The sequence below is a fragment of the Callithrix jacchus genome, chromosome 5 (genome assembly GCF_049354715.1).
Source record: "Callithrix jacchus isolate 240 chromosome 5, calJac240_pri, whole genome shotgun sequence".
NCBI classification, from domain to species: Eukaryota; Metazoa; Chordata; class Mammalia; order Primates; family Cebidae; genus Callithrix; species Callithrix jacchus.
The window spans coordinates 138,905,892-138,920,877 of NC_133506.1; the positions used below are offsets into that span (position 1 = coordinate 138,905,892).

Below are 14,986 nucleotides of genomic sequence, written 5' to 3' on the forward strand. Positions count from 1 at the left end.
GTCACCACATTCATGATGTGAGCTCAAAGAATGCAGATGCTACAGTGCAGACCAAAGCCCAGCCTGACTCGACCCAATAGGATTAGGTGTGGATCTGTGAGTAGCGCTGAGTCCCTGCCAGTACTGTCCAGCAGGGCACTGCTGCTCAGTATTGTGCTTTTAGAACCTGCCAGAGGAGCTCCAGCAGTGGGACCACATGCTTCATTCATCAGAATCAGGGTCCTATATCCACTGAGGTTTCCATCTCAGGGCAGCTGATGAGGCAAGAAATGTGCTGTTGCTAGTTCCCAAGCTGCTTGGCTGTTGAGAAGCAGTATCACAAAACCTCCTCTGGAAACTACACACCCTTTGCTTTAGGCTGGACCGAATGGGCCTTGGCTAAGAAAGGCTTTCTGCCTTTCTTTCCGCTCCACCATGACACACCTCTTACTCCCCCTTCTGGACCCTCCCGTGGAATTGGAGGAATGAGGCCCAGATGCTCCTCAGCAGATAGGTGGCCACACAAAACGGGGACAGGCCCTTCCTGTTGTTTTAAGGACCTCTGGTGGCTGTGCTTCTTGCATGGTTCCTGGAAGGCAAGGGTCACAAGGCTGGAGTGCTGCAGAGCCCTTAGGGATTTCACCTGCAGACAAAAATAAACCAAACCAGTGTATGTTGCCAGGCCCTGCTGACAGCTACCTGAAGCTGGAGTGAGAGCGATGTGGTGACTAAAGCCAGGAGTATGGTGACAGCCAGGTAAGAGGATGAGCTAAGAGCATGTGCTGCAGTCTGGAGGAGCAGCAGGTGCCCCAGGTTAGGGGGAGCCTTCCCACCTCCCTGTGTGGCAAGATCCCTGCTCCAATTCACTGCACACTGGTTGGATCCTACCATTCCCTCTTCAGGGGCCAGGTGACTCCAAATCACTTTGTCTCCATAGAAAAATGGCCTCTCCCATCTTCCCACATGAAGAAGTGCTTAGCATGAAACATGCATATACAGAAAGAGCCTGTTGTAAGAAGAGGACATTTTGCAAGGAATTCCTCTGTTAAGTTGATGTCCAGTTGACATAACGAGGAAGTGAAGGGTCCAAGTCTATATGGACCTCAGAGCTCAACTAAGTCCAGTTCCACCTTTGACAGATGAGGGTGCAGCAGACTCAGAGACTAAGGGACAAGCCAAAGCCACACACCAGTTAGTGACAAGCCAGGTATTAGAACCAAGGCCTCGGGTCCTTTCCAATGATCTATGGGAGGTCGAGGGGAAAGCTTCCACACTGCAAAAAGCCAGTGGATACTAGAGATTTGGGGGTTAGTTTTTCCGGGACAGGAATAAGGATTTACAGAGGCAATCCTCTAAGTGTTGCTCTAAAGAGGCTCAGGAAAGAGGAATTATCAGAGAAAAACAAAAGGGAATTATTGAAAAAAAAAAAAAAAAAGGCAAGTTAAATCATGGCCCTAGTCATTTTCACACTATGGAGACCGACATTCTCTCAGGTTACGATTTAGAAACATTTCTAGGAATATACTCAATTGCTTATGGCAAAACTTTGAAGTTTTTATTTTATTTTATATAGCAAGCACCAATAAGTGAATGAAGTGAGAGTGAACGAATTGGTAAATGTATGAATTGGGGAGGGGGCTGAAGAACTTTGATATCAGGGCTCTGATTTGGCAGGGCCTGACCCCAAATACAGAGAAAGGGAAGGGTCCTTTTTTTGTCCCCCACCCCAGGAATAGGTGAGGAGCTGCCCTGCCCAGCAGTGGAGTGCCCTGGATTGGAGGAGCCTGGGGAGGAGGAGTTTGGCTCTGGATTAGAGAGTCCTGGACATCCTCCCATCCTAAGGGGACATGGAGAATGGGCAGCTGAGCCCAGGTCTGGGGGAATGGGGTGGCTGTGCTGCTTCCCTGCTCAGAAGTTGCTCTGATGCTCAGGGGGTGCACTTGGAGGTGATTACTTCCGGGAGAGGAGGCTTCTGCCTTCCCTGCCACCACCTTGCCTGGGACAGCACTTGAATAGGAATCAATTTGCATCATTCCTGCTGTCACCAGCCTCAAAGACTAAGTAAGCAGCTTATTTCTCCCTCTGCAGAGCTACTTTGAAAGCATTCCCAGCCTTCACCTCCTCCAGCTGGTTCTCCAGTCCTGGAATAATGAGGGGCCCAGAACACCTTTGGCTCAGGTTGGGTTGAGAGACTGACTCCCCAAATGTTGCCCTCTCACTGCCTGCCCCACCCTCATCCCATTATGTAGGATCCCCTGGTCCTGGGGTGTCTCTGGCTTCTGGCTGTGGCATAGATTGGAACCTGCTGAAAGCAGATGGAGGCTGCCGCCTCAGGACCCAGGGAATCTACAACTCTTTTGACCTTCTCAATGGGCTCCCCAGCCCTAAATTACCCCATCCTCTCTCCTGTGTCACACTCCTGTGTCCTGGCCCTCTAGGGACTCCAAATGACAGAACTGGGAGGTATCTGAAAGCTTGAGGCCAGCCCTCCCATTTCAACGAAGGGCAAACTGAGATGCAGGAGAATGAAAGACTTGCCCAAGTTCAAATAGGAGACAGAGCCCCATTATGATGGAAGAACTGGTACGTGAAGAGGGGCATGCCCATGAGACTTTGGATAGCACTCCCCCATTGAGCAGGGTGGGGGTGCAAGGGAAGGGGTCTGGGATTTTTGAGTCCAGTAGCTTCGCTGGGTCTTTCCTGGTCTCTGTGGCTGGGAGAAACAGTTCTTAGTTTCTGCAGCCCTGAGCCTCCCAAGCATTTTATTAGAAAGGCAGCAGAGTTTGGGGAGGGCAGTGTTTGAGGGTCCCCTCTCCATCCCCAGTCCTCTGCCCCAGCAGCTGAGCAGCAACCCTCAACCCCTGTTACTGTAGGCAGCTGCATCATTGTGGAGGGAGTGGTGAGGCTGAGGCCAGTGTCTGACTCCCCCAACCCCAGAGCAGGGGCCTCTGTGCTGGTCCCAGGGGCTGAGGGGTACTGAGCCCACCTCCTGGACAGACACCTGCTCCCCACTATCCATGCCTGAGCTGTCACTCAGCAGGAGAGCCAAGAAGCCTTCAGTGGAGCCACTGACCTGTGTGGGCACCAAAGGTGAGATTCCATCTGGGGACCCGTGATGGGGACCTGGGTCAGTCCAGTTCCACCCTCCTCCCTTCCCTGGAACCCATAGTCCAGCCAGTGTTGTAACTAAGCTGTGACCAGAAGGGCAGATGCTGTGTGTGTGTATGTGTGTGTACACGCACATGCATGCATGCATACACACCCAAGTGGGGGTTGGGAGGACTGACTTTAGGACCCTGAGATATTGAAATATGTAAGACTCAAATAAAATCTACCACAGTGAGAAGGGTACTTAGCTTATCAGAAATCAGGTTCAAATAAGTCCCTTCACTTCCTTAGTCTCAGTTTTCATGTCTGAAAATTGGAAATAATTCCTAGGAGGAGAAACCTTTGCAAAAATTATCGGCAAGCTGGAAGTTGCTGCATGGATGCAACACGATGCAGTCCCACTTCTCACCCCCGCTGGAGGACTGAGGATGGGAAGAGAAAGGGCTCTCACTACATCCCTTTCCTCTGCTGCTGGCCTCCTCAGCCCTTCACAGACCCAGGCAGCAGGGGATGTGGGAGCCCCAAGTTCTCAGAGGGAGAGAGATTTGCCCTAAGTTTCTCTCCTTTCCAGGCAGTGAGGCTGAGGATACAGCCCTCTCCCAGAACTCCATCCCAAGCCCCTCATGGTGGCCCCCAAGCAGGTTTGAGCACGTTTAGCTTCCCATGTATCCTCCAGCTTCTCTTTGGGTGGTATGGGACAAGGAAGAGTTTTGTAACATCCCTGGACCAACAGATTGTGGTCTGGGCGTGCTGGGGCTGTGGGAGAGATTTCGGTCTCCCAAGCTTTCCCCAGAGCTAGGAACTGGCTGGTGACCACCTGCTGTGTCCCAGCAAAGCTGATGGCACCCAGCACATGGCTATTGGCTATTCAGCTGTTCTTGGTGCTTGGCCTGGCCCCTGTGCGTGTCCCCTCCAAAGACAGCAGGACCCCTGCATGCTGCCCCCACCAGTGATTCTGCAGAGAGGTGAAGGGGAGCCTTTCCCAGCATCCAGCTCCCTCTGCTCTGCCTCCCCCAACTGGGTAGTGACTGAGAATCAGAGGCAGAGGATTTAAAGTATCTCTTCTTACTCTCCATCTGGCAGATGAAGAAACTACCTATCCAGAGATGTGAAGGGACATGTTCTAGGTCACACAGCAGGCCAGTGTTCAGGCAGGTTCTAACCTGAAGTCCCTGGGTCACTTGTGCTGCCCCAGGCACAGATTGCCTGCTTCCCCCACCTCCCTTGCCCGCACACTTGAACTTGCAGCAAGATCCCAAGATGAGATGCTGGGGGAATTGTTTTTACAGATTTGTTGATCAGATCTCAGAATAAAAAGGGCCCTGAGCTCATCAGCCAGGAAGAAATCCAATTTGGCTTTGATGGCCATAGTTATTGGTCATATATTGTTGAAATTTTTTTTATTTTCTATGAACCTGGTGGTGGAGGGACTCAGGGGCTGGACTGGCTGCTGGGCCCAGAGGTTCTTCTGCACTTGGCAGCTGTGTTCTCCAGCATCACAAACCCAGGACTTGGGACGGAGGGTGGAAGCCATGCGGTGGAAGGGTTGACCAAGGCCTGCAGTTAGGGTTTCCAGGAACCTCCTGATCTTTCAGGCCAGGGCATCTGGGATTCTGGTCAGAGTTCACAGGTTCTATAAGTGTTGCCGTTTTTATTGAGCTTTTGTTGTTTTCTCCCCAGTGATGCTAAGGCTGCGGTGTGGGCTTCAGGATCCAGAGCTAATGGGTTTTGATGGTGAGGGCTGAGTTGTGCAGGCAGGGCAGCAGGTGGAAAAAGGGGCCAGAGAGGCTCAGTTGGCGGAGTTCCTTTTGGTAGCAGGGCACTGTGGCTAAAAAGATGGGCTGTGACATTTCCTCCAGAGGCTCCAATTCAGCCCAGCTCTGCAAGGAGCCTTGTAGGGCAGGGGTTGGATCAGACATAATATAAATAAATAAAGCACCTCCTGTGTGCCAGACATAGTAGTGCTCAGTGAATGGTAAAGTCCCCACCCAGTCCTCTTGTAAGAGGCCTGGCGGATAGTAAGACTTTGGACTTCTATTTCCTTCTGTCTGGCTCTACCAAGAAGAGCTGTTTGGCTGATCTGAGAGTGCTTTGTGTGTTCCTATCTGGCTGGCCCAAATGCCATGATTTCTTCCCTCCCCATGGCTTCAGGAAAAGACACTCTGATGAGTAAGCCTTGGCTAGTGATCCAACAGTCTGAGTCTCTTCTCCCAACCCCCAGGGGCACGTGAGCCATGGGGGGTGAGGGCAGGGAGGCCAAAGGCTGGATCATGTGTGGAGGGAGCCACTGGGAACAGAGGAGGATGAACAGGGCAGCAAGGGCTTTCCAAATAATGCTCCTGGACCACCTGTATCAGAATCACCTGGGGAGGTGTTTAAATACAGATTCCAGGTTGGGCATGTTGGCTGACACCTGTATTCCCAACACTAAGATTGGGGCAGAAAGATTGCTTGAGCTTGAGATCAGCCTAGGCAACCTAGCAAAACTCCATTTCTACAAAAAAGGTTTTAAAAAATACAGCCAGGTGTGGTGGCATGTGCTTGTAGTCACAGCTACTCGGGAGGCTGAGGTGGGAGGACAACCTGAGTCTGGGGGAGTGTTGAGGAGGCTGGAGTCCAGCCTGGGAAACAGAGTGAGACCTCATCTCAAAACAGACCAAAGGAAACATAGCCCAGGTTCCTGGGCCCCACCTCCTCAGAATCTGACCTGGTATCACCCTAGAATTTGCACTTTAACAGGTATGCCTAGTCACTCTGATTCACACTGAAGTCTGAGGATCTTTGCAGCAGAGAGTAAAGGAGTCCACTCCAGTTGACTTGTGGACCTGCTTACAGCAGGGCCAGACCTTATGATGAACTAAAAAAGTTCGTAATAATTATACAAGCTGCTGTGGTTCAGCAGGAAAGCAGTGTTCCCATCCCCATTCCATATTTCCCTCTTGGTGTTAGGGGATTCAAATCTGTCCCACTGAGCCCACCAGAGGAGGGAACACAGAACAGGGAAAGTGATAGTGGCTGTTGTACCCATCAACGCTGGATCCCTCTGGTGTTGGCTGGGATGTTTCTTCCAGTGATAGATGGATCTGAGGAAAGCTTGCTTGCCTGATAAATATTGAGCCATTGGTTTTACGAGTCAGTGCCCACAATTTCCTCACCAGCTGTCTGTCAGCCTGGGGAGGCCAGTCATCCTTCATCGACCATCTGTGCAGCCTGACCTTCTCTGAGACATGGGGGGCTTGGACAGGCTTGCCACAGGCCACAGAGTCCCACCTGACTCCCCTCCCCACCTGACCTGGGCTCCTAATAAGCCCAGGTTTTCTTTGCAGAGAAGAATGGTCATTTGTGCCCCTCTGAATTTCCTGCTGGAAAATTGAGCCAACAAAGATGTGTTTCTTAGGAAGCTGCAGGGGTGATGGGGAGTGAGGGTAGGTGCCAACTTCAGCCATAGCTTCAAAGCCAGGTTTCCCTGGGGCTGGGGTAGGGGACATGGGGTGATAGATTTTGGGTCTTCTTGCTGGGGAAAGAGCTCAGACAAGTGTGGAAAGTCACCAAGCCACACCCCTTACTCTATGGATTTAGAAGGCATTCCCAGGCTCTGTTGCCATTTTTATTTGAGATTCTAGGTAGGACTTGGGACTTCCTAAGACTCTGGGAGGGCCCTAGGATCCAGCTGCTAGGATGGGGCTCCCTGCTTCCCTGCTTCACCCCTACTTTCTCTCTGGGATGATCCACGGCCCCATTGTATTAGGCTTCTCCAGAGAAAAAGAACCAATAGGAGATTTATATACGCCAAAGAAAGATTTATTAGAAGGAATTGGCTTATGTGACGATGGAGGCTGAGAAGCCCCAAGTTCTGCAGGCAGCAAGCTGGAGACCCAGGAGAGCTGATGGTAAAGCTGCTGTTGGAGACTGAAGGCCTAAGGACCAGGAGGAATGATGGTGTAAATTCTAGTCTAAAAGTTGGCAGGCTGAAGACACAAGAACAGCAAGTATTTCAGCTTGCGTCCAAAGGCCACAAAAGACTAATGTCAGCTGGGCATGGTGGCTCCCACCTGTAATCCCAGCACTTTGGGAGACCGAGGTGGGTGGTTCATGAGATCAGCAGTTCAAGACCAGTCTGGCCAACATGGTGAAATCTCATCGTTACTAAAAATACAAAAAATTAGCTGAGCATGGTGGCGTGTGCCTGTAGTTCCAGCTGCTCGCGAGGCTGAGGCAGGAGAATTGCTTGAACCTGGGAGGTAGAGTTGCAGTGAGCCAAGATCACACCTCTGCACTCCAGACTAGGCAACAGAGCAAGACTCCATCTCAAATAAATAAATAAAAAGAGAGAGAGAGAGAGAAAGACCAATGTCCAAGCTCTAGCAGTTAGCAAAAAGAATTCCCTCTTACTCAGCCTTTTTGTTCTATTCAGATCTTCAACTGATTGGTTGAGGCCCACCCTCATTAGTAAGCACCATCTGCTTTATTCTGTGTACTGATGCAAATCTTATTTGGAGGCTGGGCTTGGCGGCTCACTCCTGTAATCCCAGCACGTTGGGAGGCTGAGGCGGGCAGCTCACTTGAGGTAGGAGTTCAAGACCACCCTGGCTGACATGGTGAAACCCCATCTCTACTAAAAATACAAACATTAGCCAGGCATGGTGGCATGCACCTGTAATCCCAGCTACTCAGGAGGCTGAGACAGGAGAATCACTTGAACCTGAAAGGCAGAGGTTGCAGTGAGCTGAGATTGTGTCACCACACTCCAGCCTCGGCAACTGAGCAAGACTCCATCTCAAAAAAACCCCCAAACTTATCTGGAAACTCTCTCTCTAATAAATTGCTTTCCACAAAGAAAAAAAAAATCACAAAATCAACTAGTCCTAACATACCTTTCCTCTGCCTTCATTTTCCTGGCACAAAGAAAACATTTTTAAAGCCCAACAATAAATTAGAAAAAAAGTGAATAGTAAAAAATAAATAAAAAATGAAAAAGAGTAAAAGGCTCTAAAAGAGAAGGCAAAATTAAGAAAAGAAAAGAAGAGAATATAAAATGATCCAGACAGGTATCATATATATGACCAAAAATCAAGAGGTAGAAGAAAATATATTCATCATGATAGCTATTGGTGGTCTCGGGGTGACATTAGCCATCCCAATTAATATATTTTCTTCAGTGATATTAAACAAGCATCAGTGCCTTTTATAGCCAGACTTTTTTTTTTTTGAGACAGCGGAGTGTCTCTCTGTCGCCAGGCTGGAGCGCAGTGGGGTGATCTTGTCTCACTGCAACCTCTGCCTCCTGGGTTCAGGTGATTTTCTTGCCTCAGTCTCCCAAATAGCTGGGACTACAGGCGCACATTACCATGCCCTGCGAATTTTTGGATTTTCAGTAGAGACAGGGTGTAGTGTTACTTTTATAATAGAACAGCCTTTCACAGGACATGGATCACAAAATGAAGGGAACATACATTGAGTGCTGACTATATGCAAGGCATTGTTTTAGACACCAAAGCTGTCTTCTCATTTCATCTCTGCAATCGCTGTGTGAAACAGGCACTAATCCTGACTTAAGATTTTGACACCGAGGCTCAGAGCAATCCATAAAACAAATGACAACATAAGTGGCCCCAGTAACTGTCCCTGTTTTTTATCCCCTGTTCAGTATCATAAGCATCTACACTTCAGGAAGAAGAAAAGGCATAAAAAGAATACAATAGTGAAAGAAATAAAAATTTCAACAAAGAATAAAAGGAAAAATAGCCATTGTCTTACCTCTCTGGAATGGGCATGGAACTTCACCAGACTGCTAGAGAGCTGTCTCTTTGCTTCTAAGTCCTCACTGAGCCAACTCTGTTCATCTACTAGTCCTTCTAGCATCAGCAGCAACTGAGAAAAGAAGAGAGAAGCAGCAATACACAAATGGTGCAGTGAGACATGAAGCCACAGTTCATCCAGGGAAATGAGAAAATGCATTAGTTTGTACTATGACCTGAAAAGTCTGCTATCATAGTACTTAAGCTTTTGATAGTATTGCAGAGTTTTCAAATAAATGTCATATTCACTATTTTTTTAATCTTTAAAACCCTGTAAGGTGAAATTCAATCATGGGAGCAGAAAAGGAGAAAGAGGAGAGAGAAACTAGAAGCACAGGAAAGCACCTAACAGAAAGGAGTAAGAGGGAAACAGGACAGGCAAGAGGGATACATATATAATAGGACTTACCACTATTCTTCATTCATTCAATAAATATTTATTGAGCACCTTCTATGACAAAGACTCTGTTCCAGGTTCTAAGGGAAAGCCTACTATCTAGTGGAGGAAAAAGACATTCATTAATCATAGACGTGTGCCATTTTGAGTGTAATAGTGCTATAAAGATAATGAGCTATGATCATGTATAACCAACAGAGAGCTGTTTAAGGTAGAGTTGAAAACCAGAATGGAGTGGGGTGAGTAGTTAGTGAGAGAGATGCTAATGGAGACAGGGAGTGCAGGCAAGTAAGTCTGCTGGAAAAGAAAGGTTAAACGGGGTGTAGCTAAAGAAAGTTGCAAAGGCAGGGGTTTCTTTCTCTTTTTGTAAACTGGGAGACATGTGAACATGGCTAAATGCAGATAGAGGAGAAAGAGTCAGTTGAGACAGAGATGACTTATATAGGAGTGTGAGGGATATCTACTGGTATGTGTCCAAAAGATCTGCTGCTCTTTACAGTACCACACGTCAGAATGAGGCATCTATAGCTGCTACCGATCAAAGTAGGAAACTTTAGAGCAGTTTCCCAATGAAATACCATTTATGAGAAGCCAATACCATGGTTTATTTCACAACAGAAAACCAAGGTTTGTGCCGGGTGTGGTGGTATGCACCTGTGGCTCCAGCTACTCAGGAGGCTAAGGCAGGAAGATGCTTTTGAGCCCCAGAGTTTGAGGCTGCAGTGAGCCATGGCGGTACCACTGCACTCGAGCTTGGGTGACACAGTGAGACTCCGTGTGTGTGTGTGTGTGTGTGTGTGTGTGTGTGTGTGTGTGTGTGTAGAGAGGGAGGGAGAGGCGGAGAAAGGGAGAGAGGGAGAGGGAGAGGGAGGGAGGAAGAGAGAGAAAGAGAGAGAGAGAGAGAGAGAGAGAGATTGAGAGAGAGAGAGTCAGTCTATATTCTGATGACTTACCTGGTGTCTTTGGTTTCCTGAAATTTCTTGACCCTGGGATTCTACCGCAGCCAATTTTTCCCAAAGTAATACTTTCTGGGTCAGGCGTTCCACAGCTGGTACATCTTCAGGATAACCAGTTGTGTTTTCAGGTCCTAGAAGTCAAAACGTAAGTGTAAACATGAAAATAGTAATGAAAGTATTATTCAGTTGAGGAGCACAGGAACAAATGCTCTTGAGACAGTCTGCCTATACTTTCAACTGGGATACCGATAAGCATTGGGCAAGGGATTCAATGTGTGCATAGTGTCTGAAGATGCCCTACAGGTAATCTGAGATGTGAACATTTCCAATGATCTGCAAAAATTTTGAAGGACCTTTATGAGGTCTTCTTTAATCTGTATTTTCCTGGTCAGAGGCTCCATATCAGCAGCCTATACCTGCAGCTCTTGTTCCCGCACCTGGGGCTCTTGTTCCCGCACCTGGGGCTCTTCCTCCTGCACCTGGGGCACTTCTTCTTGCACAGCCATCATGGAGTGTAGAGCAGAAAGTTCCAACTGTGAATAGAGGAAACAATATCTGCCATGTTTACATTTTAACACAGAGGCAAATGCCTTTGCATATCATATCACTATCAGCCAGTAATGGAAGAGAAAACGAGACAAGAACAGGGCTCTGCAAGGGCTGTTCCAGAGCCCTTGCAATTTGAAGAAGATAATGGAAGGAAATTTCAGGCAGGGGAGAAGTGTCTCCTCAGTGTTACTAACCCAATTTCTGAGAGAAAAAAGATGGTAAAATACTTAACTCCCAGCCACGTGTGGGGTGGCTCATGCATGTAATTCTGGCACTTTGGGAGGCTAAGGTGGGTGGATCTCAAGACCAGCCTGACCAACATGCAAAAACTCTGTCTCTACTAAAAATACAAAATTAGCTGGGCATGGTGATGCATGCCTGTAATCCCAGCAACTCGAAAGGCCAAAGCACAAGAATCACTTGAACCCTAGAGCTAGAAGTTGCAGTGAGCTGAGATTGCACATAGCACTCCAGCATGGTGGCTCACGCCTGTAAATCCAACACTCTGGAAGGCCGAGGTGGGCAGATCAACTGAGGTTGGGAGTTCATGACCAGCCTGACCAACATGGAGAAACCCCATCTCTACTAAAAATACAAAATTAGCTTGGCGTGGTGGTGCAGTCTGTAATTCCAGCTACTTGGGAGGCTGAGGCAGGAGAATTGCTTAAACCCAGGAGGCAGAGCTTGCAGTAAGCCGAGGTCGCGCCACTGCACTCCAGCCTGGTGCCTGGTGATGGAGTGAGACTCTTGTCTCATAAAAATAAATAAAATAAATAAATAAATTTAACTCAGCATAACATTATCTGCAAATTCATCATCTGCATTTCTAATAGAAGATTTTCTTTTAGCTCTTCCACTTGTGCTCACAGACAAGGATTGATAGCAACTATCTGTCACCAGCATAGATGAACCAATTCAAGGAGAGCAATAAACAGGACTATTAAGTTCCTCCAAAGAAAGTCCTTAGAATAAAATATCTCCTCTGGTTGCCACAAGAGTAAGACAATTGTCCATTATATAAAATTCCAATCTAATAAAAACTTAAATTTAATGTTGTCTGTTTTCCAAATGTTTATCTTGTTCAGGCTCTGTCGTGGTGACCAGAGATTGGATAATGACTCCAAAGAGGCTCTGCGGAATCTGGAGAGGTAAGAAATGTATTCTAAGAAGGGACTGAGGTGATGGCTGCAAAATTCTTTTATATATATATATATAAAAGAACGTGATGTGCAAAACTGTAAGACACCTGGATGACCAAATATGGGAAAATCTTGGTGATTTTAGCATCATATATATATATAATGAGAGAATATATATATATATATGTATATATATTTTTTAAGACAAGGTTTCACCATGTTGGTCAGGCTGTTCTTGAACTCCCGACCTCAGGTGATCCACCCACCTTGGCCTCCAAAGTGCTTGGATTACAGGTGTAAGCCACCACGCCTGGCCGATGGCTGCGAAATTCTATATATCTACTTAAATTATTCAACTCTACACTTGAAATTAGTGACTTTCATTACAAGTAACTTGTTTTGTTTTTTTTTTTTTTTTAATTTTTTATTGGATTATAGGTTTTGGGGTACATGAGCAGAGCATGCAAGACAGTTGCATAGGTACACACATGGCAGTGTGCTTTCTTTTCTTCTCCCCTTCACCCACATTTGGCATTTCTCCCCAGGCTATCCGTCCCCACCTCCCCCTCCCACTGGCCCTCCCCTTTTCCCCCCAATAGACCCCAGTGTTTAGTACTCCCCTTTCTGTGTTCCTGTGTTCTCATTTTTCATCACCCACCTATGAGTGAGAATATGCGGTGTTTCATTTTCTGTTCTTGTGTCAGTTTGCTGAGGATGATGTTCTCCAGATTCATCCATGTCCCTACAAACGACACAAACTCATCATTTCTGATTGCTGCATAATATTCCATGGTGTATATGTGCCACATTTTTCCAATCCAGTCTATTATCAATGGGCATTTGGGTTGATTCCAGGTCTTTGCTATTGTAAACAGTGCTGCAATGAACATTCGTGTACATGTGTCCTTATAGTAGAACGATTTATAGTCTTTTGGATATATACCCAGTAATGGGATTGCTGGGTCAAATGGAATTTCTATTTCTAAGGCCTTGAGGAATTGCCACACCATCTTCCACAATGGTTGAACTAATTTACACTCCCACCAACAGTGTAAAAGTGTTCCTTTTTCTCCACATCCTCTCCAGCATCTGTTGTCTCCAGATTTTTTAATGATCGCCATTCTAACTGGCGTGAGATGGTATCTCAATGTGGTTTTGATTTGCATCTCTCTGATGACCAGTGACGATGAGCATTTTTTCATATGATTGTTGGCCTCATATATGTCTTCTTTCGTAAAGTATCTGTTCATATCCTTTGCCCACTTTTGAATGGGCTTGTTTGTTTTTTTCCTGTAAATCTGTTTGAGTTCTTTGTAAATTCTGGATATCAGCCCTTTGTCAGATGGGTAAACTGCAAAAATTTTTTCCCATTCTGTTGGTTGCCGATCCACTCTAGTGACTGTTTCTTTTGCCGTGCAGAAGCTGTGGAGTTTCATTAGGTCCCATTTGTCTATTTTGGCTTTTGTTGCCAATGCTTTTGGTGTTTTGTTCATGAAGTCCTTGCCTACTCCTATGTCCTGGATAGTTTTGCCTAGATTTTCTTCTAGGGTTTTTATGGTGCCAGGTCTTATGTTTAAGTCTTTAATCCATCTGGAGTTAATTTTAGTGTAAGGTGTCAGGAAGGGGTCCAGTTTCTGCTTTCTGCACATGGCTAGCCAGTTTTCCCAACACCATTTGTTAAACATGGAATCCTTTCCCCATTGCTTGTTTTTGTCAGGTTTATCGAAGATTGTATAGTTGTATGTATGTTGTGTTGCCTCCGGTGCCTCTGTTTTGTTCCATTGGTCTATATCTCTGTTTTGGTACCAGTACCATGCTGTTTTGATTACTGTAGCCTTGTAGTATAGTTTGAAATCCGGTAGTGTGATGCCCCCCGCTGTGTTCTTTTTGCTTAGAATTGACTTGGCTATGCGGGCTCTCTTTTGGTTCCATATGAAGTTCATGGTGGTTTTTTCCAGTTCTGTGAAGAAAGTCGATGGTAGCTTGATGGGGATAGCGTTGATTCTGTAAATTGCTTTGGGCAGTATAGCCATTTTCACGATATTAATTCTTCCTAACCATGAACATGGAATGTTTCTCCATCTGTTTGTGTCCTCTCTGATTTCGTTGAGCAGTGGTTTGTAGTTCTCCTTGAAGAGGTCTCTTACGTTCCTTGTGAGTTGTATTCCAAGGTATTTTATTCTTTTTGTAGCAATTGCGAATGGCAGTTCACTCTTGATTTGGCTTTCTTTAAGTCTGTTATTGGTGTAGACGAATGCTTGTGATTTTTGCACATTGATTTTATATCCTGAGACTTTGCTGAAGTTGCTTATCAGTTTCAGGAGTTTTTGGGCTGAGGCAATGGGGTCTTCTAGGTATACTATCATGTCGTCTGCAAATAGAGACAATTTGGCTTCCACCTTTCCTATTTGAATACCCTTTATTTCTTTTTCTTGCCTGATTGCTCTGGCTAGAACTTCCAGTACTATATTGAATAGGAGTGGTGAAAGAGGGCATCCTTGTCTAGTGCCAGATTTCAAAGGGAATGCTTCCAGTTTTTGCCCATTCAGTATGATATTGGCTGTTGGTTTGTCATAAATAGCTTTTATTACTTTGAGATATGTTCCATCGATACCGAGTTTATTGAGGGTTTTTAGCATAAAGGGCTGTTGAATTTTGTCAAATGCCTTCTCTGCGTCAATTGAGATAATCATGTGGTTTTTGTTTTTGGTTCTGTTTATGTGGTGAATTACATTGATAGACTTGCGTATGTTGAACCAGCCTTGCATCCCCGGGATGAATCCTACTTGATCATGATGAATAAGTTTTTTGATTTGCTCTTGCAATCGGCTTGCCAATATTTTATTGAAGATTTTTGCATCTATGTTCATCATGGATATTGGCCTGAAGTTTTCTTTTCTCGTTGGGTCTCTGCCGGGTTTTGGTATCAGAATGATGTTGGTCTCATAAAATGATTTGGGAAGGATTCCCTCTTTTTGGATTGTTTGAAATAGTTTTAGAAGAAATGGTGCCAGCTCTTCCTTGTGTGTCTGGTAGAATTCGGCTGTGAACCCGTCTGGA

General features: G+C 46.2%; 1 long non-coding RNA gene across 1 annotated transcript in view; it reads left to right on the forward strand.

Moving 5' to 3' along the window:
* Positions 1-14,986, forward strand: part of LOC144582884 (uncharacterized) — a 140,194-nt gene that overhangs the window by 95,395 nt on the left and 29,813 nt on the right. The window contains exon 2 of the long non-coding RNA XR_013536415.1: positions 11,873-11,935. This is a non-coding gene — a long non-coding RNA (uncharacterized LOC144582884). The remainder of the gene's footprint in view (positions 1-11,872; positions 11,936-14,986) is intronic.